At 39.8% G+C, this 27778-nt stretch overlaps 1 long non-coding RNA gene and 1 other non-coding gene across 2 annotated transcripts; one reads left to right on the forward strand and one right to left on the reverse strand.

Moving 5' to 3' along the window:
• The first annotated feature begins 4832 nt into the window (after positions 1-4832).
• On the forward strand, positions 4833-27778 carry LOC107967498 (uncharacterized). Its single transcript, XR_010148294.1, has 3 exons — positions 4833-4960; positions 25068-25396; positions 27579-27778. It is a non-coding gene; the product is annotated as an uncharacterized LOC107967498 (long non-coding RNA).
• Positions 5021-5154, reverse strand: LOC112205149 (small nucleolar RNA SNORA48). Its single transcript, XR_002939002.1, has one exon. It is a non-coding gene; the product is annotated as a small nucleolar RNA SNORA48 (small nucleolar RNA).

The following is a 27778-nucleotide window of genomic DNA, read 5'->3' on the forward strand; positions in this document are numbered from 1 at the left end:
AAATGTGTTATTAAAATGTGTTTCAAAATTGCATGTGATAAAATTCTGAGATATAGTGATATGTGTTGTCAATCAGCTATAGTCCAAAATTGCTTTTCATGGAACTGCTGATCAGTGTCAAGCAAGGTAAAATTGATTACATGAAATTAAGTAATGGATAAGGATAATGTTTTATGACTTTTATTTAGAGCATTCTTGGTCTTACATGTTTTGTTTTTCAGATTCAAGAAAATTTACTTCATAATTTTTTATAGTTTGTAATAATTTGGTAAAATATCCCTTTGTTAACAAAAGTGGAAGCATTTGTTTTTTCTCCCTACTTGAGATCTCCAAAATTTAGAAACTATTTGTGAGTATTCTTATTTTATTTACATGCTCTCTATAAGCAGGATGCAAGTGGAATAGTTATAGTATCAAGGTTTTGACTGAAATGTCATATTTAAGAATGTACATAAAATGGCTGGCTTCAAGAGTTCCCAGGCTTACAGTAAGCGAGTCAAAATTGCTACTTCCAGGAATGCCCAAGGACACTATGATTGTAAGTGAAATCTAAAGTTTGCCTTCATTTGCCTTCCTAAACTCAAAAGGTTTTAAATTTAAGATTCCTATAAAATCAGTATAAAAAGAAAAACTTATGTTTCCAAAGAAAAACTATATAACTGTTACTATATTGTAGATCTGTACATTGTTTTCAGATCCTTGTTATTTACCTGTAGACTGGACTACACCCTGAATTTTCCTAATTTCCTAATGCCTCTGCCAAACTCCAACAAGGAACACTCTTAGACAATTAACAGGTGCTTACCTGACTTTCTACCTTGCCTGGCCCAGGCTGTTCAAATTGGCTATGAGCTCTCAGTCACAGAAGTCCCACCAAGGGACTAGACAGACCCAGAGCAGGTAGCCACATCGCTTCAACAATAATATGGGACAAAGACATAACACTGGTAGTCAATGCTGCCCATGGTAGGTTTCAACCAAAGGGAGTGAAATGTCAAAGTATGCCCCTTGCCAACAGACAAAATGAATTCCCCATGGCTAAGTGAGGTGCTCAAAGTTCCAGGAAGTATGGCTGAGAAGGCCTCAGGAAACTTACAGTCATGGCAGAATGCAAAGGACAAGTAGGCACATCTTACATGCAGGAGCAGGAAGAAAAGAGTGAAGGGGGAGGTGCTATACACCTTTAAACCACCAGATCTCATGGGAACTCACTCACTATCATGAGAACAGCAAGGGGGAAATCTGCCCCCATGATCCAATCCTCTCATTAGGCCCCCTCCTCCAACATTATGAATTACAATTCTACGTAAGATTGGGCAGGAACACAGATTCAAATCATATCATTCTGCACTTGGCCCCCCCAAATCTCAGGCTCTTCTCACATTACAAAATACAATCATCACTTCTCAAGAGTCCCCCAAAATCTTAACATATTTCAGCATTAACTCAAAAGTCCGCAGTCCAAAGCCTCATCTGAGGCAAGGCAAGTCCCTTCCACCTGTGAGCCTGTAAAATCAAAGACAAGTTAGTTACTTCCAAGATACAATGGGGCTACAGACATTGAATAAATACACCCATTCCAAAAGAGATAAATCACCAAAACAAAGGGGCTACAGGTCCCATGCAAGTCCAAAATCCAGCAGGGCAGTCATTAAATCTTGAAGCCCCAAAATAATCTCCTTTGGCTCCATGTCTCACATGTAGGCTACACTGATGCAAGGGGTGGGCTCCCAAAGCCTGGGGCAGCACTGCTCCTCCGGCCTGCAGGGCTCAGCTCCCATGGCTGTTCTCAAGGGCTGGCATTGAGTGCCTGCAGCTTTTTCAGGTACATGGTACAAGCTGCCAATGGATCTACGATTCTGGTGTCTGGAGGAGAGTGGCCCTCTTCTCACAGCTCCACTATGCAGTACCCCAGTGGGAACTCTATGTGGGGGCTCCAACCTCATATTTCCCCTCCACACTGTCCTAGTAGAGATTCTCCATGAGGGCTCCACCCCTGCATCAGAATTCTGCCTGGACATCCAGGTGTTTCCATAAATTCTCTAAAATCTAGGTGGAAGCTTCCAAGCCTCAACTTTTTTCCCTCTGCCCACCCACAGGCTTAGCACCACAAAGAAACTGCCAAGTCTTAAAGGCTTGCACCCTCTGAAGCAGTGGCCTGAGATATATCTGGAGCCCTTTTAACCATAGCTGGAGCTGGAGCAGCTGGGGTGCAGGGAGCACTGTTCCAAGGTTACGCAGGGCAGCAGGGCCCTTGGCCTGGCCCAAGAAACAATTTTTCCATTCTAGGCCTCTGGGCCTGTGATGGCAGGGGCTGCTCTGAAGGTCTCTGTCTGCTCTGAAGGTCTCTGTCATGGTTTCAAGGCATTTTCCCGATTGTCTTGGTTACTAACATTTGGCTCCTCTTAAGTAAATTTCTGTAGCTGACTTGAATTCCTTCCCTGAAAATGGGGTTTTCTTTTCTACCACATGGCCAGGCTGCAAATTTTCCAAACTTTTATGCTCTGCTTCCCTTTTAAATATAAGTTCCAGTTCCAGTTTTATGTCATTTCTTTGCTCATGAATATAAGCATAGGCTGCTAGAAGCAGCCAGGCCACATCTTGAATGCTTTGTTGCATAGAAATTTCTTCCACCAGATGCCCTCAATCATCACTCCCAAGCTCAAAGTTTCACAGATCTCTAGAGCAGAGACACAATGCCTCTAACCTCTTTGCTAAAGTATAATAAAAGTCACCTTTGCTCCAGTTTCCATTAAGTTCCTCATCCCCATCTGAGACCTCCTCAGCCTGGACTTCACTGTCCATAACACTACCAGCATTTGGTCACAACCATTCAACAAGTCTTTCAGAAGTTCCAAACTTTCATTTTCCTGTCTTCTTCTGAGCCCTCCAAATTGTTCCAACCTCTGCCCATTACCCGGTTTCAACTCACTCACTATCATGAGAACAAAAAGAGAGAAATCTGCCCCTGTGATTCAACCACCTCCCACCAGGTCCTTCCTCCAACACTGAGGATTAAAATTCAACGTGAGATTTGGGTGGGGACACAGATCCAAACCACATTAAGAACAGTCTTATATTCTGTGTTCTCAGAAAGATGTTTTAAAACTATCCGCCGGGTGCGGTGGCTCATGCCTGTAATCCCAACACTTTGGGAGGCCGAGGTAGGTGGATCAATTGAGGTCAGGAGCTCAAAACCAGCCTGGCCAACATGATAAAACCCCATCTCTACTTAAAAAAATACAAAAGTTAGCTGGGTGTGGTGGCACCCACCTGTAATCCCAGCTACTCAGGAGGGTGAGGCAGTAGAATCACTTGAACAAAGGAGGCAGAGGTTGCAGTGCCAAGATCGTGCCACTACACTCCAGCCTGCAGCCTGGGTGACAAGAGTGAGACTCCATCCCAAAAAAAAAAACAAAAACTATCATAGGAACTTCCTTTCTATGATCAAGCCAAACCAGTTCCTTTTGTGAGTGCCAGGATAAACTGCATCCAGAAATATCCCCCCTTGATAGTTTGAAAGAAACAACTGACAGAAATTTCTGTTGGGGTTTGGAAATCAACCAATCAGAGATCACCTGCCTCCAACTCAGGGTTTAGTTGTATGAACCAATCAGGGTTCAGTGGTATTGACCAATCAGAACTCAGCTGCACTGACCAATCAGAACTAAGTTTTTCCATACTTCATTTGCATAAATAGACTTGACTGGGAACCTGGGCAGAGAAACTTTTGCTATAATACCTGAGTCCTCTCTTTGTTCTTTGGAATGCACCTTCATTTTACAATGAAGGCTGCCATCTCTCCAGTTTGCAATTTGTTCTCTGGAATAAAGTCTCTTTCTTCCAAACTCATTTTCAGAGAACTTTTGTTCACAATGTGAAGTCAAGGTTTTCAGTACATAGAGGGGGTAGGTAGATTAGGTAGATAGATAGATAGATACTTGTCTTAGTCTATTTTCTGCTGCTATAACAGAATACCACAAACTGGGTAATTTACAAATAATAGAAGGTTATTTGGCTCATGATTCTGGAGGCTGGAAAGTTCGAGAGCATGGCACTGTCATCTGGCTAAGGTCTTCTTTCTGCATGATAACGTGAGTGGAAGATGGACGTGAGCACACAAGGCAGAGAAAGAAGATTGTCCAAACTCATCTTTTTTTCAGAAACCCACTCCCACAATAACCAACCCACTCCTTCAAAAATGGCCTTAATCCATACATGTAGGGCTTCACCCTCATGACCTAACTACCTCTTATTAGGCACCACCTCCCAACACTGTTGCACTGGGGATGAAGTTTCTAACAAACTTTTGGGGGGATACATTCAAACCATAGCAATACTTAAACCTGAATATCTTTGTGTGTATATATATATGTGTGTGTGTGTGTGTGTGTGTGTATGTTCCCTTTCTCCCTGAGAGGGCCTGGGAGCAGCAAGATCTCAATAACAATGCAAACACCTAGTACTAAGATCGTGGCTTCTAAATACCATTCCCCCATTGAAAGGAAACAATCTGCTTGGAGAAATGGCTGACTTCAGGGCTGATGCAGGGAAAATACAAGGTGAGCCAAGCTGGTTTGAAATGGGTCCCACCAGCTAAACAAGTGATAATTGAAGCATCAAAATAATTATTGAAATCAATAGATAATAACCAATCAAATAAGATAGAAAACTTTGAGTCCATACTAACGGACTGAATTGTATTCTCCCACAAGTCATATGTTGAAAGCTTAACTCCCAATGTCTTTGTAGATATGTATTTGGGAATAGGGCCTTTATGAAGTAATTAAGGTTAAATGAAGTCATAAAGGAGGGGCTTTATAAAAAAAAGAAAGAGACCTCTCTCTCTGCCATCTGAGGACACACCAAGAAGACTGCCATCTACAAGCAAGGAAGAGAGCCCTCACCAGAAACCAAACCAGGCTGGACTTTGATCTTGAACTTTCCAGATTCCAGAACTGTGAGAAACTTAATTTTTGTTGTTTAAGCCACCCACTCTATGGTATTTTTTTTCCTTCTTCCATGTGTCCAAGGCATGAACCAAGCATGGGCACAGACCAAAAGCCAAGCTGGGATAAACAAGGGGTTGCTTTGTCCCTGGCTGGTATTAGATGGTCACCACCAACCAGATGCTACTCTACCAGGTCGGGAACATCTATGGGCTTTTTATGGTAACCCTAAGCTGACTAATACATTGATATTAATTAATTAGTTAATGGGCAATACAATATTTACATATTTTCATAGTTACCTCCCTACAAAACACTTACTAATTACCAAAGGAAATTATAGTAAAGAAGCCTAGAAGATACCACCTGAACCAAGTGAGGAAAGTGAGCATTGTCAGTAACAGGACAAATTGAAATTATACACCACCTGAGAGTATCTGATAAGAGGAATACAGCTCACTTGTGTGATATTCCTGCTGAATTTAGCCACAAGGAAATATCAGATAAAGCCAAATTGAGGGACATTCTACAACATAAGTTGGTTTGTAACCTTCAAACGTGTTTAGGTCATGCATCAAAACACAGGCAACCAAAAACAAAATAGACAAATAGGACTTCGTTAAACTAAAAAGCTTCTGCACAGAAAAAGAAACAATCCACAGAGTGGAGAAAAAAAAAGTGTAGAATGGGGGCCAGGCACGGTGGCTCATGCCTGTAATCCCAACACTGTGGGAGGCTAAGGTGGGCAGATCACAAAGTCAGGAGACCGAGACCATCCTGGCTAACACAGTGAAACCCCTTCTCTACTAAAAAAATAATAAAAATTAGCTGGGCATGATGTCACAGGCCTATAGTCCTGGCTACTTGGGAGGCTGAGGCCAGAGAATCACTTGAACCCATGAGATGGAGGTTGCAGTGAGCTAAGATTGCGCCACTGCACTCCAGTCTGGGCGACAGAGCGAGACTCTGTCTCAAAAAAAAAAAAAAACAACTGTAGAATGGGAGAAAATATTTGCAAATATTTATCTGACAGTAAACTAATGTCCAAAATATATAAGGAACTCAAACAACTCAACCAAAACAAAAACAAATAACCCCATTAAAAAGCAGGCAAAAGCTGAGCACAGTGGCTCATGCCTGTAATCCCAGCACTTTGGGAGGCCAAGGCAGGTAGGTTGCTTGAGCCCAGGAGTTCAAGACCAGCACGGGCAACACAGTAAAACCCCTTCTTCACAAAATAAATAAATAAATAAAAATTAGCCAGATGTGGTGGCATATGCCTGTGGTCTCAGCTACTGAAGAGGCTGAGGTGGGAGGATCACTTGAGCCTGGGAAGCAGAGGTTCCAGTGAGCTGAAATCATGCCAATGCACTCAAAGCCTGGGTGACAGAATGAGACCCTGCTTCATAAAAAAAAGTGGCCAAAGGATATGAATAGATATTTTTCAAAAGAAGACATACATATGGGTAACAGATATATGAAAAAATGCTCAGAAATGCAAAGTAAACCCACAATGAGATGTCGTCTTATCCCAGCTATTATTAAAAAAAAACAAAAAACAAAGAGTTGACAAGACATGGAGAAAAGGGAACTCATACACTTTTGATAGAAATGTATATTAGTACAATCTCTATGGAAAATAGTATGGAGATTTCTCAAAAACCTAAAAATAGAATTACCATTCAATCCAGCAATTCCACTACTGAGTATCTATCCAAGGGAAGTAAATCAATATATCAAAAAGATATCTGTACTTGTATGATCATCACAGCACTATTCACAATAGCAAAGATATGAAATCAATCTAAATGTCCATCAATAGATGTATGGATAAAGAAAATTATATATATATATTACACTATTTAGCCATAAAGAATAAAATCATGTATTTTGCAGCAACATGGATGGAACTGGAGATCATTATCTTAACTGAAACAAGCCAGGCACAGAAAGTCAAAAACCTCATGTTCTCACTCATACATGGCTGCTAAAAAATGTGTACACATGGACATAGTGAGTAGAATGACAGACAATGGAGACTTGGAAGGGAGAGGGGTTGGGGGGGCAGATGATGAGAAAGAAAGTTAATGGGTACAATGCACATTATTTGGGTGATAGATACCTTAAAAGCCTTGCCTTGACGAATATGCAATCTATGCCTGTAACCCCATGAATTTGTACTAATTTTTTAAAAAGTGTTTAAGTCATTGTATTAGGGTTCTCTAGAGAGACAGAACTAATAGGATAGATATATATATATAAAGGGGAGTTTACTAAGTATTAGCTCACATGATCACAAGGTCCCACAATAGGCCATCTGCAAGCTGAGGAGAAAGGAGAGCCAGTTTGAGTCTCAAAACTGAAGAACTTGGAGTCTGATGTTTGAGGACAGGAAGCACCCAGCATGGGAGAAAGATATAGGCTGGGAAGCTAGGCCAGTCTAATCTTTTTATGTTTTTCTGCCTGCTTTATATTGTAGCTACCCTGGCAGCTGATTAGATGGTGCCCACCCAGATTAAAGGTGGATCTGCCTTTCCCAGCCCACTGACTCTAATTTCCATTGGCAACACTCTCACAGATCAATACTTTGCATCCTTCAATCCAATGAAGTTGACACTCAGTATTAACCATCACAGGCATGAAAGGCAAGGAAAGACTGAAGCATTGTTGCAGATTGAAAGAGCCTAAGAGACTGACAACTAACTGCCACATATGGTTCAGAACTGAATCTTTGACTACAAAGAACAATATCTGATCAATTGGTGAAACATAAATAGGGTCTAAGATTAGATGATAGAAATGTAACAATGTCCATCTCCTAATGTTGATGGCTATATTGTGGCTCTGTAGAAGAATGTCCTTGTTAATAGGAAATACAACTAAAGTATTCAAATGTGATAGGGCATCATGTTAGCAACTTGGTCGCAATTCCAAAAAAAAAAAAAAAGGTTTTTTACACTGTATTTGCAACTTTTCTGCATATTTGAGATTGCTTCAATATAAAAAAGCAAAGTACAAAATAGAATGTATCATAAAGCAATATTTATGTTAAAATGGGACACTGACTAGCTCTAGAAGAATACCCAAGAAACTAGCAATATTGCTTTCCTCTAGGGAAGAGAACAGGAAAACTGGGAGACAGTCCTGAGGGAGAGGGAAAGACTTACATTTCTTTATTTTTTGAGACAGGGTCTCACTTTGTTGCCCAGGCTGGAGTGTAGTGGCGTGAACATGGCTCACTATAGCCTCAACCTCCTGGGCTCAAGAAATCCTACCACCTCGGCCTCCTGGGTAGCTGGAACTATAGGTGTGCACCACCTTGCCTGGCTAATTTTTTTTATTTTTTGTAGACACGTGATTTTGCCATGTCACCCAGGCTGATCTCAAACTCCTGAGCTCAAGCATTCACCAACCTTGACCTCCCAAATTTCTGGGATTACAGGCATGAGTCACTGCACCCTGCCAAGACTTACATTTCACCTCTTTTATTGAAGTCTTTTTTTACCATATGTATGTACTTTTAATTAAAAATTTTAAATTAATATTTTAAAATAAATAATACATATTTTTAATGTGACCAGAAATTTGATTTCTAGGTATGTACTAGAGAATCACTTGTATATATGTACAATGAGGCATTTAGGAGGATGTTCATTGTAGCATGGTTCTTAGTGATGAAAAATGGAAAACAAGGGTTCATTAATCTAAAAAAGGCATAAATTTAATAGAATATTATACAGCAGCTAAAAAGGACAAAATCTACATGTATTAATATGTGTAGATTGATAAACTATCTTGAATAAAAGGGGCATGCTGCAGAATATAAAAATAGAATATATTTTATGTTAAAAAAAATCAGACCAGGTGTTGTGGCTCATGCTTGTAATCCCAGTAGTTGGGAGGCTAAAAAGGGCAGATCACCTGAGGTCAGGGTTTGAGACCAGCCTGGCCAACATGGTAAAACCTCATCTCTACTAAAAATACAAAAATTAGCCGGGTGTGGTGGCTTACACCTATAGTCCCAGCTACTCAGGAAGCTGAGGCATGAGAATCTCTTGAACCCAGGACAGAGGTTGCAGTGAGCTGAGATCACGCCACCACACTCCAGCCTGGGCAACAGAGTGAGACTCGGTCTCAAAAAAAAAAAAAAAAAGAAGAAAAGAAAAGAAAATCAACTGTAGAAGATATGTGTAGTTTCTGTAATTCCTTACTGCTCAAGTCACAAGATTTTTTATTTCCCCAATTGCTCCTATAGATAATATCATTACAGCAAAACCTAAGATTTGTCTTTTTAGATGTATTTCAGATTTTTGGATTCAGGCAACTGACTGACACCACATGGACTCATGGCTCATGACTCAACTGGTCCTGTGGCCCCACCCCCAGAGGCAGACTCAGTGCATGAGGACCATTCTCCACACCCCCATCATTATATCCCTAGACAATCAGTGACACCTATTCCCTAGTCTCCTGCCCACCAAACTCTCCTTAAAAAACCCTAACCTCTGAGCCTTTCGGAAGACTGATTTGAGAGATAATTCCAGTTCTACATGGCCAGCCTCATGTCAGTTAAACTCTTTCTTTACTGTAATACCACCACAGTCTCAATGAACTGGTTTTGTCTGTACAGTGGGCAGGAAGAGCCCATCGGGTGATGACACTGTGACTTAACCAATCCTATCCCTTCTTTACAAAGAATGCCCAAGGAAAAATATTTTAAGAAAGGCACATAAGTCAGGGAAGGACATGAAAGAGTATGCCCATGCATCTGGGGACAATGTCCAAGTACAAACTCAAAGGGGCAAGAAATACAGACCGCTTCCTTACCAGATCTGAAGAGCTTCAAGAGGAGAGAGGTGTTAGTGCTGCCACTTGCCAGCCCAGTCTCATATCTCTCTCACTGACCCATCCTCTGCAACAGCCATGCTTAGAGACATTTAGTTCCTTGAATATCCAAGTTCATTCCTATCCTTGTCTCTGCCTTTCACCCAGAATGCCTTTTCTCTTCTTACCTACCTGCATGGGTTAGAACTCAGTTCCTTTGTGAAGTCTTCTCTCTGCACCAAGAGAAGGTAAGTCACCCTGTCATTGGTGCCCCTGAGCACCTGGTATATACCTGCATTTGTATTTATTGTATAGCCATTACAGAATGTTTTCACCCACAGAACTGGGTTCAGATTCTGGCTCATTTGGCTGTGGAGAATTTTGTCTAACTCACAGAGTTTCTGTAAGGAGTAAATAGAGCACTTGACACAGCATTCCCCTTAAATTAACTCTCTGATGTTCACTCTTTCCTCATAGGAACCATGAGTCAGGTTTAGTGACTTAAGGTACTTAATAAACAATTAATTCTTTAGTAACAGACCCATTCCCATCATTCCCATATGGGGTATATTTTATATATTTTGTATATATAAAATATATATTCATATGCGTATGTGTCTTATAGTAACATTACATTGGTTTTGAAACAGGTAGACATTTTAAAGGAACAGCAATAAGAATAAATCTAAGTCCTGATATCTCCTTTGCATTCCCTAATGAATTATCTTATACATTTGCAAGATTTGGACATTCCACTTCCAAAGGCCCTCATTTCAGATGGCATCAGTAAGAATGCAACCCAGGCCTATCACTCAGGAGTACACTCCTTCAGCAATGGTCAAGTCTTCCTCAGCAGTGAGGCTCTTGCCTCAGGTTGTCACAAAGAGCTTCTACACCATACTTAGAAATGCAGTAGCTACCATCAAACACAGATATTCTCCCATCTCAGCTAGAAACATTGATTACTCTTCCCCTGGCCTTTCTGATAAGGGGATGAAAGTTCTGTGTCACCTCAATGAATCCAATCAAGTTCATATTCAAGATCTTTAAGAGGTAAGGTGCAGTCACTCACACCTGTCATCTCAACACTTGGGAGACCAAAGCAAGAGGATTGTTTGAGGCCACGAGTTTGAGACAAGCCTGGGCAGCATATAAAGACCCTATCTCTAAAAAAAAATTTTTTTTTTAATTAGCTGGGCATGATGGTGTGCACCTATAGTCCAAGCTACTCAAGAGCTTGAGGCAAGAGAATTGCTTGAGCCCAAGAGGTCTAAGCTACAGTGAGCCATGATCGTGCCACTGCACTCCATTCTGGGTGACAGAGTGAAATCCTGTCTCTCAAAAATATATTGAAATAGGGCTGGGTGCAGTAGCTCATGCCTGTAATCCCAGCACTTTGGGAGGCCGAGGAGGGTGGATCATTTGAGGTCAGGAGTTTGAGACCAGCCTAGCGAACATGGTGAAACTCTGTCTCTACTAAAAATACAAAAATTAGCTGGGCATGCTGTTATGTGCCTGTAATCCCAGCTACTTTGGGAGGCTGAGGCAAGGTAATCGCTTGAACCTGGGAGGCAGAGGTTGCAGTGAGCTGAGATTGCACTACAGTACTCAAGCCTGGGCAACAGAGCAAGACTCAGTCTCTCTCTCTTTCTCTCTCTCTCTCTCTCTCTACATATATATATATATATATATATATATATATTCTGTTTTCCAGAGAAATGTGGAATATATATATATATATATATATATATATAGAGAGAGAGAGAGAGAGAGAGAGAGAGAGGGAGAGAGAGAGAGAGAGAGAGAGATGAAAATACTTCATGATGGGATAAAGGATAGGAAAACTGTAGAGGTGTCAATTAACATAATTCCTTAAGAAGATAATATGGCAACAGTCTCCAAAAGCCTTAACAATTTTACCCTTTGAATTTATAATTTTACTCCTTGGAATTTATAGTAAGGAAATAATACAAGTGGAGAAGAAGTCTTTTACACAAAACAGTTCTTTGTAAGTTCACATAGAGACTTACAAAGAACTACAAGGCAAGAATAATAAATTCTGAAAAAGAATAAGAGGAGCTTGCTCTGTCAAATATCAAAACTATAAAGCTATAGGTACTAAAAATGTGCTGTGCTGGCACTGAAATTTCCACATTTCCCTGGAAAACAGAATAGAGAACACCAAAATACAACCAAATATATACTATATGGAATAGGTGTATGATAAAAACTGGTCTTTTAAATCAGTAAGGAAAATACTGGCTTTTCAATAAATGGTGTTGATAGAATTGGCTATACAATTGGAAGCAAAACAAATTAGATCCCTATCTCACATCATGAACAAATATAACTTATTTGTAGATTATAATTAGAATTGTTTTGCATTCATATGAGTATTAAAAGAACATATAGGAGAATAGTTTTATTATCCTTGGAGTACAGAAATATTGGGGGAACCCACTCCCAATATTTCAGTGTAGGTTCTTTCTATTTTCCTTAAGTGTCAGCCAGCTGAGAAATAAAGAGAAAGAGTACAAAGAGAGGAATTTTACATCTGGGCCGCCGGGGATGACATCACATATTGGTAGGACCAAGATGCCTGCCTGAGCCTCAAAACCAGCAAGTTTTTATTAAGGGTTTCAAAAGGGGAGGGGGTGTAAGAACAGGGAGTAGGTACAAAGATCACATGCTATAAAGGGCAAAAAGCAGAACTACTAATAAGGGTCTAACAAAGATCACATGCTTCTGAAGAAACAGGACAAAAGGCAAAAGCAGAACTACTGATAAGGGTCCAACAACGATCACAAGGCAAAGGGCAAAAGTAGAACTACTGATAAGGGTCTATGTTCAGCGGTGCATGTATTGTCTTGATAAACATCCTAAACAACAGAAAACAGGGTTCGAGACAGAGAACCCGTCTGACCACAAATTTACCAGGGTGGAGTTTTCCCCACCCTACTAAGCCTGAGGGTACTGCAGGAGACCAAGGCATATCTCAGTCCTTATCTCAACTGCATACAACAGACATTCCCAGAGCAGCCATTTATAGACCTCCCCCCAGGAATGCATTCCTTTCCCAGGGTATTAATATTAATATTCCTTGCTAGGAAAAGAATTTAGCGATATCTCTCCTATTTGCACATCCATTTATAGGCTCCCTGCAAGAAGAAAAATATGCGACCGGGCGCGGTGGCTCATGCCTGTAATCCCAACACTTTGGGAGGCCAAGGCAGGTGGATCACGAGGTCAAGAGATCGAGACCATCTTGGCCAACATGGTGAAACCCTGTCTCTACTAAATATACAAAAAATTAGCTGTGCGTGGTGGCAGTCGCCTGTAGTCCCAGCTACTCGGGAGGCTGAGGCAGGAGAATGGCATGAACCCAAGAGGCAGAGCTTGCAGTGAGCCGAGATCGCACCACTGCACTCCAGCCTGGGCGACAGAGCGAGACTCCATCTCAAACAAAAAAAAAAAAAAAAGAAGAAGAAGAAGAAGAAAAATATGACTCTTATTGCCTGACCCCGTAGGCAGTCAGACCTCATGGTTGTCTTCGCTTGTTCCCTAAAAATCGCTGTTATTCTGTTCTTTTTCAAGGTGCACTGATTTCATATTGTTTAAACACACATTTTACAATCAATCTATACAGTTAGCCCAATTATCACAGTGGTCCTGAGGTGGCGTACAACCTCAGCTTATGAAGATAACAGGATTAAGAGATTAAAGACAGGCATAAGAAATTATAAAGGTATTATTTGGGAACTGATAAATGTCCATATTAAAATGAAATCTTCATAATTTATGTTCCTCTGCCACAGCTCCAGCTGGTCCCTTCATTCGGGGTCCCTGACTTCCCACAACATAGAAAGTCTTTTCAAGCATTACACAAAAACCTAAATGAAACAAAGGTAATGATTTATAGACTTGAAAAAAAATTAAAAACCTCTTTATTACCAAAAAACATTTTAAAGAAATTAAAAGATGATTCAACAGAGTGCCAAGACAATTCAATAGGGGAAGAATTTTTTTTCCAAATTGTGTTAAGACAATTGTATATCCATGTGTAAATTTAAAAAAATGAAATTGTACTCCCTATATCACACCACATATAAAATATTAACCCAAAAAGAATGAAAGTCCTAAATATAAGAGCTATAACCATAAAATCCTTAGAAGAAAAAGTAGATGTAGATCTTCGTGACTTTGGATTAGACAGCAGTTTCTTAGGTATGACTCTGGCACAAGCCATCAGAAAAAAAAAAATAGATAAATTGGACTTCACTAAGATTAACAAATCTTGTGCTTCAAAGGACACTAGGAAGAGAATGAAACAACAACTCACAGAATGAAGAAGAATATTGCAAGTCATATCTCTCACAGGGATCTAATATCCAAAATATAGACTTTTTACAACTCAATAATAACAAGACAAATAGCTCAATTTAAAAATGAGCAAAGGATTTGAATAGACATTTCTCCAAAGAAGATCTACAAATGACCAATAATCACATGAAAAAATGCTCAACATCATTAGTCATTAGAGAAATGCCAATCAAATCAACTATGACATATCACTTCACATCCAGTAGGATGGCTAATATGAAGATGACAGACAATAACAAATGTTGGTAAAAATGTAAAGAAATTGGGACCCTCATACATTGCTCATGGGACTGTAAAATGTTTCAGCCACTTTGGAGAAGAGTTGGGCAGTTCCTCTAAAAATTTAAATATAGAGTTGTATATGACCCAGTAATCCCACTGCTAAGTATATATCCAAAAGAAATTAAAACATATTCACTTGTATATAAATTAAAATATATGTCCGCTTACATAAAAAAACTGGTATATGAATATTCATAATATTAGTCATAATAGCCAAAAAGTGGAAATAACCTAAATGTCCATCAACAGATGAATGGACAAAATGTGGTATATCCATACAATGGAATATTACTCAGCCGTAGAAAGGAAGGGAATAATATTTTTGAAGCACCCAGATTCATAAAGCAAGTTATTAGAGACCTTTAAAGAGACTAAAACTCCCACACAATAATAGTGGGAGACTTCAACACTAAACTGACAGTATTAGACAGATCAATGAGGCAGAAAATTAACAAAGATATTCAGGACCTGAACTCAGCAGTGGATCAAATCGACCTGATAGACATCTACAGAACTCTCCACCTAAAAACAATAGGATAGGTATCCATCTCATCACCACATGGCCCATATTCTAAAATCAACCACATAATCAGATACCAACATTCCTCAGCAAATGCAAAAAAAAAAAAAACTGAAATCATAACAACCACTCTTTTGGACCACAGAGCAATCAAATTAGAAATCAAGACTAAGAAATTCACTCAAAATCATACAATTACTTGGAAATTTAATAAACTGCTCCTGAATGACTTTTGTTTAATAAAATTAAGGAAGAAATAAAGAAATTCTTTGAAATTAATGAGAACAAAAATACAATATACCAGAATCTCTGGGACACAGCTAAGGCAGTGTTAGGAAGGAAATTTATAGCACTAAATGCCCACATCAAAAACTTAGAAAGATCTCAATTTAACACCTAACATCACAACTAAAAGAACTAAAGAACCAAGAGCAAACCAACCCCAAAGCTAGCAGAAGACAAGAAATAATCAAAATCAGATCTGAACTGAAGGAGATTGAGACACAAAAATCATCCAAAAGATCAACAAATCCAGGACCTGATTTTTTGAAAAAAATTAATAAAATAGACCACTAGCTAGGCTATTAAGAAAGAAAAGAGAGAAGATCTAAGTAAACACAATTAGAAACAACAAAGGGGATATTACTGCTGGCCTCACAGAAATAAAAATAACCACCAGAGAATATAATAAACACCTCTGTGCACACAAACTAGAAAACCTAGAAGAAATTGATAAATTCCTGGACACATACACCCTCCCAAAACTAAACCTGGAAGAAATTGAATCCCTGAACAGAACAATAATGAGCTCCGAATTTGAATCAGTAATAAATAGCCTACCAACCAAAAAAAAAAAAAGCCCAGGACCAGATGGATTCACAACTGAATTCTATCAGATGTACACAGAAGAGCTGGTACCATTCCTACTGAAACTATTCCAAGAAACTGAGGAGGAGGGACTCCTCCCTAACCAATTCCAGCATCATCCTGATATCAAAACCTGGCAGATACATGACAAAAAAAAAAAAAACTTGAGGCCAATATCCTCGATGAACATCAATGCAAAAATCCTCAACAAGATACTGGCAAACTAAATCAAGCAGCACATCAAAAAGCTAATCCACCACAATCAAGTAGTCTTTGTTCCTGGGATGTAAGGTTGGTTCAACATATGCAAATCAATAAATGTGATTCATTACATAAACAGAACTAAAGACAAAAGCCACATGATTATCTCAAAAGATGCAGAAAAGGCTTTCAATAAAATTCAACACCCTTCATGTTAAAAGCTCACAATAAACAAGGTATTGAAGGAGCATACCTGAAAATAATAAGAGTCATCTAGGATAAACCCACAGCCAACATCATACTGAATGGGCAAAAGCTGGAAGCATTCCCCTTGAACACTGACACAAGACAAGGATGTCCTCTGTCATCACTCCTACTCAACGCAGTATTAGAAGTCCAGGCCAGAGCAATCAGGCAAGAGAGAGAAATAAAGTGCATCCAAATAGGAAGAGAAGAAATCAAACTATCCCTGTTTGCAGATGACATAGCTAGAAAACTCCATAGTCTCAACCCAAAAGCTCCTTCAGCCAATATGCAACTTCAGCAAAGTCTCAAGAAACAAATTCAACATATAAAAATCACTACTGGCCAGGTGCAGTGGCTCGTCCCTGTAATCCCAGCACTTTGGGAGGTGGAGGCGGGCAGGTCATCTGAGGTCAGGAGTTCAAGACCAGCCTGGCCAACATGGTGAAACCCCATCTCTACTGAAAATACAAAAATTAGCTGGGCATGCTGACTCACACCTGTGATCCCAGCTACTTGGGAGGCTGAGGCATGAGAATCACTTGAACTCAGGTGGCAGAGGTTGCAGTGAGCTGAGATCGCCCCACTGCACTCCAGCCTGGATGACAGAGTGAGACCCTGTCTCAAAAAACATATATATAAATAAAAAATCATGACCATTCCTATACAACAACAACAGCTAAGCCAAGAGCCATATCAGGAACACAATCCCATTCACAATTGCCACAAAAAGAATAAAATAAAATACTCAGAAATAAGCTAACCAGGGAAGTGAAAAATCTCTGCAAGGAGAACTACAAAACACTGCTGAGAAAATCAGAGATGACACAAACAAATAGAAAAACACTCCATGCTCTTAAATAGGATGAATCGATTTCAATAAATGGCTATACTGGCCAAAGCAATTTACAGATTCAATGTTATTCGTATTAAACTATAGATGACATTCTTTACACAACTAGAAAAAACTATTTTAAAATTCACATGGAACCCAAAAAGAAACCAAATAGCCAAGGCAATCCTCAGCAAAAAAAAAAAACAAAAAAACACGAAGCTGGAGGCATCATATTATCCAACTTCAAACTACATTACAGGGTGACAGTAACCAAAACAGCATGATACTGGTACAAAAACAGACATATAGACCAATGGAACAGAATACAGAGCCCAGAAGTAATGTCACATACCTACAACTATCTGATCTTCAACAAACCTCACAAAAACAAGCAATGGAGGAAGGATTCCCTAATCAATAAATGGTGCTGGGATAACTGGCTAGCCATATATAGAATTGAAACTGGACCCCTTCCTTATGCCATATATAAAAATCAACTCAAGACAGATTAAAGATTTAAGTGTAAAACTTAAAACTATAGGCTGGGTGCGGCGGCTCATGCCTGTAATCCCAGCACTTTGGGAAGCTGAGGCAGGCAGATCACAAGGTCAAGAGATTGAGACCATCCTGGCCAACATGGTGAAACCCCATCTCTACTAAAAAATACAAAAATTAGCTAGGCATGGTGGCACATGCCTGTAGTCCCAGCTACTCAAGAGACTGAGGCAGGAGAATCGCTTAAACCCAGGAGGCAGAGGTTGCAGTGAGTTGAGATCATGCCACTGCACTCCAGCCTGGGCAAAAGAGTGAGACTTCGTAAAAAAAAAAAAAAAAAAAAAAAAAAAAAGTCTAATATCCAGCATCTTTAAGGACCTTAAACAAATTTACAAGAAAAAAAAAATTGAAAACTGGGCAAAGGACATAAACAGACACTTTTCAAAAAAAGACATATATACGGCCAAAAATCATATGAAAAAAAACCTCAACATCACTGATCATTAGAGAAATGCAATCAAAACCCCAATGAGATACGATACCATCTCACACCAGTCAGAATGGCTAGTATTAAAAGGTCAAAAAACGGCCAGGCGTAGTGGTTCATGCCTGTAATCCTAGCACTTTGGGAAGCTGAGATGGGAGGATCGCTTCAGACCAGGAGTTCAAGACCAGCCTGGTCAACATAGTGAGACCCCCATCTCCATTTATTATGTAAAATTTTAAAAGAAAATAAAATAAAATAAAAAAGAAAAAGTCAAAACACAACAGGTGCTGACAAGGTTGCAGAGAAAAAGGAACACTTATCCACTGTTGGTAGGAGTGTAAATTAGTACAACCATTGTGGAAATCAGTGTGGTGATTCCTCAAAGAGCTAAAAACAGAACTACCATTCAACCCAGCAGTCCCATTAGTGGGTGTATATCCAAAGGAATATAAGTTATGCTATCATAAAGACACATGCACATGCATGTTCATTGCAGCACTATTCACAATAGCAAATACATGGAATCAACCTAAATGCCCATCAATGGTAGACTGGATAAAGAAAATGTGATACATACACACCATGGAATACTATGCAGCTATAAAAAAAGAGTGAGATCATGTCCTCTGTAGGAACGTAAATGGAACTGGAGGCCATTATCCTTAGCAAACTAATGCAGGAACAGAAAGCCAAATACCACATGTTCTCACTTATAAGTGGGAGCTAAATGATGAAAACGCATGGACACATAGAGGGAAACAACAGACATTAGGGCCTATGAGAGGGTGGGTGGTGGGAGGAGGGAGAGGATCAGGAAAAATAACTAATGAGTACAAGGTTTAATATCTGGGGGATAAAATAATCTATACAACAAACCCCCATGACATAAGTTTACCCATATGATAAATGTGCACATGTAGCCCTGAACTTAAAATAAATGTTAAAAAAAAAGAAAACCTAGGATATGCAATTGATCTTAACAGTAGTTATTACTAGGTTGCAGGATTTCCTTTAACTTTTATTTTGTTTTTTATACTTATCTGATATGGTTTGGCTCTGTGTCCCCACCCAAATCTTCATCTCCAATTGTAATCCCCACATGTCAAAGGAGGGTTCTGTAATCCCCACGCGTTGAGGAAGGGAGGTGATTTGATCATGGGGGCAGTTTCCCCCATGCTGTTCTTGTGATAGTGAGGGAATTCTCACAAGATCTGATGGTTTTAAAAGTATGGCATTTCCTCACCCACTCACTTTTCTCTCCTGCTGCCTATGCTTGCTTCCCCCTTTGCATTCCACCATGATTGTAAGTTTCCTGAGGCCTCCCTAGCCATGTGGAACTGTGAGTCAATTAAACCTCTTTCCTTTATAAATTACCCAGTCTCAGGTATTATCTTTACAGCAGTGTGAAAATGGACTAATACATTATCTATAGTCTTCACAATTTCTACAATGAGTTAGCTTTTATAATCAGAGAAAAATAAACATATTTTAGAACAACTTGATTTTAGTCCAGAATATGCATGATTTATATTATTCTATGAAAAAAAAATGCCAAGTGCCAGATATTTGTGTCATATAACCCCCTCTCGATAGATTTTGCCCCTCCTACTTTGATGTGCTCACATTGTGTCTGCTGAGTGGATAGTGGGCCATATGTTCCCATCCCTTTGACCACAGTTTATCAGATAAAGGTAGAATTGATCCTGGTTAGCCTATCGTATTATCTGGAAATTGGAATTGGGACTCAGAGCCGCTTGTTAATTCTCTGCTGAGTTCTTGAACTTGGAGACCAAGTATGGATAGGGTGCACATTTTCTCTATTATTATTATTATACTTTAAGTTCTAGGGTACACGTGCATAACATGCAGATTTGTTACATAGGTATACATATGCCATGTTGGTTTGCTGCACCCATCAACTCGTCATTTACATTAGGTATTTCTCCTAACGCTATCCCTCCCCTAGCCCCCCACTCCCCAACAGGCCCCAGTGTGTGATGTTCCCCTCCCTGTATCCATGTGTTCTCATTGTTCAACTCCCACTTATGAGTGAGAACATGCAGTGTTTGGTTTTCTGTCCTTGTGATATTTTGCTGAGAATGATGGTTTCCAGCTTCATCCATGTCCCTGCAAAGGACATGAACTCATCCTTTTTTATGGCTGCATAGTATTCCATGGTGTATATGTGCCACATTTTCTTTATCCAGTCTATTACTGATGGACATTTGGGTTGGTTCCAAGTCTTTGCTATTGTGAATAGTGCCGCAATAAACATATGTGTGCATGTGTCTTTATAGTAGCATGATTTATCATCCTTTGGGTATATACCCAGGAACGAGATTGCTGGGTCAAATGGTATTTCTAGTCTAGATCCTTGAGGAATCATCACACTGTCTTCCACAATGGTTGAACTAATTTACACTCCCACCAACAGTGTAAAAGCATTCCTATTTCTCCACATCCTCTCCAGTACCTGTTGTTTCCTTACTTTTTAATGATCGCCATTCTAACTGGCATGAGGTGGTATCTCACTGTGGTTTTGATTTGCATTTCTCTAATGACCAGTGATGAGGAGCTTTTCTTCATATGTCTGTTGGCTGCATAAAAGTCTTCTTTTGAGAAGCGTCTGTTCATATCCTTTGCCCACTTTTTGATGGGGTTGTTTTTTTCTTCTAAATTTGTTTAAGTTCTTTGTAGATTCTGGATATTAGCCCTTTGTCAGATGGATAGATTGCAAAAATTTTCTCCCATTCTGTAGGTTGCCTTTTCTCTCTGTTTCTTTTGCTGTGCAGAAGTTCTTTAGTTTAATTAGATCCCATTTATCTATTTTGGCTTTTGTTACCACTGCTTTTGGTGTCTTAGCCATGAAGTCCTTGCCCATGCCTATGTCCTGAATGGTATTGCCTACATTTGCTTCTAGGGTTTTTATGGTTTTAGGTCTTACATTTAAGGCTTTAATCCACCTTGAGTTAATTTTTGTGTAAGGTGTAAGGAAGGGATCCAGTTTCAGCTTTCTACATATGGCTAGCCAGTTTTCCCAGCAATAATTATTAAATGGAGAATCCTTTCCCCATTGCTTGTTTTTGTCAGGTTTGTCAAAGATCAGATGGTTGTAGATGTGTGGTGTTATTTCTGAGGCCTCTGTTCTGTTCCATTGGTCTATCTCTCTGTTTTGGTACCAATACCATGCTGTTTTGGTTACTGTAGCCTTGTAGTGTAGTTTGAAGTCAGGTAGCATGATGCCTCCAGCTTTGTTCTTTTTGCTTAGGATTGTCTTGGCTATGCAGGCTCTTTTTTGGTTCCATATGAAATTTAAAGTAGTTTTTTCCAATTCTGTGAAGAAAGTCAGTGGTAGCTTGATGGGGATAGCATTGAATCTATAAATTATCTTGGGCAGTATGGCCATTTTCATGATATTGATTCTTCAGATAGGGTAGACATTTTCAACCACATGTATAGAAATAAGGAATTCAGTCTTCATAGAAAAATAAGATCAATATAGAAGACCAAGAACTTCTGGTTCAGAACTCAGACCTACATAAAGAAGTGTTGTGCAGGAAGGCTTACATGGAAAAAGCAAAAAATAAAATAAAATAAAATTGAAAATACATAAAGAAGAGAAGAGCATCAGAAAAGGAATAAGTGAAAGTAAAATAAATAATTGTATTCTTAATTGATGTAACAGTTTGTTCAAAATAATAATAGCAACAATGTATTTGATTTTACATACACACATACACACACATATATTATACTCCCATACCTGTGGGTTCCCCGTTAGTGGATTCAACCAACTGTGGATCAAAAATATTCACACACAAAAAAGAAGGCCAGGCACAGTGGCTCACACCTTTAATCTCAAGTGCTTTGGGAGGCCAGTGTGGGAGGATCACTTGACGCTAGGAGTTCAAGACCACCCTGAGCAACATAGCAAGTCCCAGTCTCTGCAAAATAAAAAGTTAGCTAGGTGTGGTGGTGCACCCCTGTAGTCCTAGCTACTTGAAAAGCTGAGGTGGGAGGATCATTTTAAGCTCAGGAGTCTGAGACTAAAGTAAGCCATGATCATGCCACTGCACTCCAGCCTGGATGACAGAGCAAGACCTTGACTGAAAAAATTGTTTTTCAAAAAAAATTAAAAATAATGCAACAATAAAAATAATACAGATTTTAAAACAGTACAGTATAATAATTTACAGGAGGATAAAATACAGGAGGATGTACATAGGCTATATGCAAAAACTATGCCATTTTGTATAAGGGATTTGAGCATCTGCAGATTTTGGTATTGGCCAGGGGGTCCTGGAAACAATCTCCTGTGGTTACTGAGGGATGATTGTGTGTGGGGGTGTGTGCATGTGTGTGTGTCTACATAAATATACACACATATATACAGAACATATATGTATAAGTGAAATGAATGACAGCAATGATTCAGAGGGGACAGGAGAGAGGAATTAGAATTATTTTGTTATTATTTTGTTATTTTGTTACTCACACTACCCATGAAGTGGTATAGTGTTATTTGAAAGTGGACTTGGATTAATTGTAAATATACATTGCAAACTCTAGGGCAACCACTAAACTAAAAAATTTTAAGGCTGGGCACGGTGGCTTCATGCCTGTAATCCCAACACTTTGGGAGGCCGAGGTGAGCGGATCACGAGATCAGGAGATCAAGACCATCCTGGCTAACACAGCAAAACCCCATCTCTACTAAAAATACAAAAAATTAGCCAGGTATGGTGGCAGGCGCCTGTAGTCCCAGCTACTAGGGAGGTTGAGGCAGGAGAATGGCATGAACCAGGGAGGCAGAGCTTGCAGTGAGCTGAGATTGCGCCACTGCACTCCAGCCTGGGCGACAGAGCAAGACACCGTCTCAAAAAAAAAAAAAAAAAGGTTAAAAAGAAGTACAACTGATATGCTTAAAAAGGAGAAAAAAATAGAGTTATATAAAATGCTCAATTAAAACCACAAAAGACAGAAAAAACAATAGAAGACAAAAATAGGAAAAAAGAACAAGAGCAACAAATAGAAAACAGCAAAAAACACGATAGATACTAATTCAATTATGTCAATAATCACTTTGAATGTCAATAGTCTAAATAGACCAATTAATTAACAGGGTTTGTCTGAGGAAATCAAAAAACAGGACCCAACCAGTAGTCTGTCTACAAGAAACCCACTTTTTATATAAAAACATATATAGATTAAAAGTAAATTGGGCCAAGTGTGGTGGCTCACACCTGTAATCCCAACACTTTGGGAGGCCAAGGTGGGCAGACCCACTGAGGTCAGGAGTTTGAGACCAGCCTGGCCAACATGGCGAAACCCCGTCTCTACCAAAAATATAAAAAATTAGCTGGGTGTGTTGGCATGTGACTGTAATCCCAGATACTCGAGAGGCTGAAGCAGGAGAATTGCTTGAACCTGGGAGGTGGAGGTTGCAGTGAGTAGAGATCATGCCACTGCACACCAGCCTGGGCAACAGAGCAAGACTCCATCTCCAAAAAAAGGAAAAAAATTAGCCAGGGATGCTGGTGCCTGCCTGTAGTCCCAGCTACTCAGGAGGCTGAGGCATGAGAATTGCTTCAACCCAGGAGGCAGAGGCTGCAGTGAGCTGAAATTGTGCCACTGCACTCCAGCCTGGGTGACAGCGTGAGACTCTTGTCTCAAAAAAAAAAAGAAAGAAAGAAAAGAAAAAGAAAGAAAGTAAGAAAAAAAATCAACAGAGTAAACAGACAACCTACAGAATGGGAGAAAAGTTTTGCAAACTATGCGTCTGGCAAAGATCTAATATCTAGCACCTATAAGAAACTTAAACCAATTTACAAGGGAAAAAAAACATTAAAAAGTGGACAAAGGACATGAAAAGACACTTTTCAAAAGAAGACATAACATGTGGCCAAAAAGCATATGAAAAAAAAAGCTCGACATCACTGATCATTAGAGAAATGCAAATCAAAACCACAATGAGATACCATTTCACACCAGTCTGAATGGCTGGTATTAAAAAGTCAAAAAATAACAGATGCTGGGAAGGTTGTAGAGAAAAACACTTATACACTGTTGGGAGTGTAAATTAGTTCAACCGTTACAGAAAACAGTGTGGCAATTCCTTAAAGACCTAAAGACAGAACTACCATTCAACCCAGAAATCCCATTACTGGGTATATACCCAAAGGAATATAAGTTACTCTATCATAAAGACACATACATGCATATGTTCATTCCAGCACTATTCACAATAGCAAAGAGATGGAATCAACCTAAATGCCCATCAATGATAGACTGGATAAAGAATGTGGTATATAAACACAATGGAATACTATGTAGTCATTCAAAAGAATGAGATCACGTCCTTTGCAGGGACATGGATGGAATTGGAGGTCATTATCCTTAGCAGACTAATGCAGGAACAGAAAACCAAATACTACATGTTCTCATTTATAAGTGGAAGCTAAATGATGAGAACACATGGATATATAGAGGGGAACAATGGACACTGGGGTCTATCAGAGGGTTGAGGGTGGGGATAGGGAGAGGATCAAGAAAAATAACTAATGGGTACTAGGCTTAATACCTGGGTGATGAAATAATCTACACAACAAACCCCATGATACACGTTTACCTATGTAACAATCCTGCACGTGTACCCCGATCTTAAAATAAATGTTAAAAAAAGAAACCTGTCTTCTTTTCTAATATAGGCATTTAGTGTTATACATTTCTCTCTAAGCACGGCTTAGCCCCACTCCACAAACTTTAATGTACCACATTTTCATTTTCACTCAGTTGAAATATTTTCTAATTTTTCTTTGTATTTCTTTTTTAATCCATGCATGTATCATTTAGCCAAATATTTTGTAATTTTCCAACTACTAGGAGATTTTTTGGATACTTTTCTGTTATTTATTCCTAATTTAATTCCATTGTGGTCAGAGAACATACTTTTTAAGGTTTAGAAGATTTTCTTTCTTTCCCAAGGTGAAGGAGAGACCCCTGCCATGGGACTCTCCCTGATAGCCGTCGTGGGCCTGTACTACCTTCTGCGCTGGTAGTGGGAGAGACAGGTGGTGAGCCTCCCTTGAGATAACTGCTTCATCATGGGCTGTGACTCGGGCTTCGGGAATCTGCTGGCCAGACAGCTGGATACGCAAAGCTTGAGGGTGCTGGCTATGTGTCTGATGGAGAAGGAGGCAGAGCAGCTGAGGGGCCAGACTTCAGACAGGCTGGAGACGGTGACCCTGGACATCACCAAGACAGAGAATATCGCTGCAGCCACCCAGGGAGTGAAGGAGTGCATGGGGGACAGAGTACGGTGCAGGGGATGGATGGCGGGGGCAGTGGGGGAGTCTGTCCTTCAGACAAATTGCTTTGTCCTCAATGTCTCTGGTTAGCCAGATAATGTTCCAGGTACAAAATATTAGGGGTTAGCTTAGGCATATACTGGGGATGTGTTTTCATTGCTGACAGATACATTATGAATGATGACTGTTCTTAGGACTGACAAATTCAAGCATTTTTATGAGAACAGTGAATGAATGCTTGGAATCAAGATTGCTCTGAAATATTCAGGTTGTGTGGTACATGTATATATCTGGGTAGAAGGAGGGAATGAATGAAAGATAGGGAGGTATAGATAGTAAAAGTATAGAAACTGGTATAGAAAGCAAACTGCAAGAACAGTGGCCCTCAAAAATCCAGGGCATGAAAATGCTAACTTAGTAAATAAGAGGTGCTTATTCTTTTTCACTCTTATTTGGAGAAACTTACTTCACAAAAGGATTCTTAGCTGCATCCTTTAAAGCAGGAGGTAATTACACTGACTACATTTTATTTTGCCTTACTGAGGGTGGATCACTTGTGCAAATCAGTGTTTTCCAAGCTTACTTAATCATAAGATGAGAAAGACCTGATTAATCGAGGGGGATTCTTAATAAGTAAGTTTTATTATTCAAAAAGTACCCCTAGCTGAGTCTTAGTATGAGGCAATCAAATCACATCTATATTCTGATCACTAAGGCATGGTCTGTGTTTTTCTAGGTGTTGTTTTCCTACCATCAGTTGTAAGCTAGAGTTTTTGAAGCAGCCCAGGGAATTGGTAGAAACTTTGTGAGCCTAACCAAAGACTGTAAGACAAGAGCCAAATTTCAATGATTGCTGGAGAAACTCCAAAGCAGGCCATTTGGGGCCCTCTGGTGGCTGGGGGGGTACACCGAGCAGGACAGCAGGACCAGCTGCAGCTGAGTTCCAACATGCCATTTTACACATTCCCTTGACTTATCATGGCAGATCTTGACTCTCATCCTTGCATCAATGTGGCACAGGCCTCAGGGCCAGCTGGCATCCTACACAAGTCCTCTGAGGGGTGAGGGACAGAAAACCCCACAGGGAGAAGCTGAAGCCAAAAGGTCTCCTAATCAGCCTGAGGCACCAGGAATAAACTTAAGGTCCAACAAAGTCAGGTCTTTTGTCCTATTGCCATGAGGAAGACTGCATACCAGGGGACTCATGGGTTGTCTGATCAAAGGAAAAGAGAATTATTATAGGATATGGAGATGAAGCGATTTCTTGATAGACTCCAAGCAAAGCAGGGCTCTGTGAAAAGAGATCAACTCCAGGTCTGGATTACAAAATGGTCCCAAGGTCTTGTTTCATTAGAAAGCACAGTTTAGATGTGAAATGTTTCCAGCAACCCCTATCTAAAGTTCTGCACCTGGGTTATATAATGAGGCTGCTTCTGTGTCAAAGTGACTCAGGCAAGGGTGGGATATTCATTTTTATGATATAATTTTTTTAGACATGAGGTTTTGCTTTATTCCCCAAACTGGTCTCAAACTTCTTGCCTCCAGCCATCCTCCCACCTCGGCCTCCCAAAGTGCTGGGATTATAGACGTGAGTCACCATACCTGGCCTCTTACAATAGAATTTTAAACACTGAAGTGTTTGATAGTCTTTGCTTTTACAGAACAAGATTTCTCAGTGAGTAAAAAGTCTATAGTCACTCAAAGAAAGAGGTCGTTAAGACACTTTACAGTTGCAGCATGTCCTTCAAAAAACCCTTTGGCCAGCCAGAAAGATACTTTCTCTGTTCAAATTAATATTTACTTTCTCAAGGATCAGGGCAGGGCATTGAGAGGGGTGAGTGCAGGAGAGGGAGGTTGGTGAGCAGCACAAGGACTTGCCTTCTTTAGAATTCAATCTGTAGTTATCTTGCATTTCCCTCCTGCACATATCCCTTCTGCTCCAAATTTTGAAAGGAAATAGGGAATTAATATTCTCTCCCTGACCCTGGAGTCCTCCCGTCCCCGGGGCCTTGGGTCCAGGCATGACCAAAGGAAGTGAATATTTTAGCCCTGGGACTATTTCTGTTTGAGGAAAGTAAAATGTCTTCCTTTTGAGATTTGAGCAAGCAAAGCCTTCTTACAGCTCTTAACAGCAGCATAGATTTGTGGTTAAAACTCACAAGGAAACCGCTTAATCTGTTTTTCTTAGGTTTCTGATTTACTTGGCAACAAACTAAGGCCAAAAAAAGGCCGGGAAAATGGAATCCCTTCTGTCTTTGCTCCCGCCTGGCTAGCTTTCTACCCACGTGGATTACCCCCCTGGCATGCTCAAACAGCTGAAGATTCTAATGCCTCATAAGTAAAACTGTGTGATAGTTTTTAATAAACAAAAACAAAATCTTTTTAAAA

This window comes from Pan troglodytes, chromosome 10 (genome assembly GCF_028858775.2).
Source record: "Pan troglodytes isolate AG18354 chromosome 10, NHGRI_mPanTro3-v2.0_pri, whole genome shotgun sequence".
NCBI classification, from domain to species: Eukaryota; Metazoa; Chordata; class Mammalia; order Primates; family Hominidae; genus Pan; species Pan troglodytes.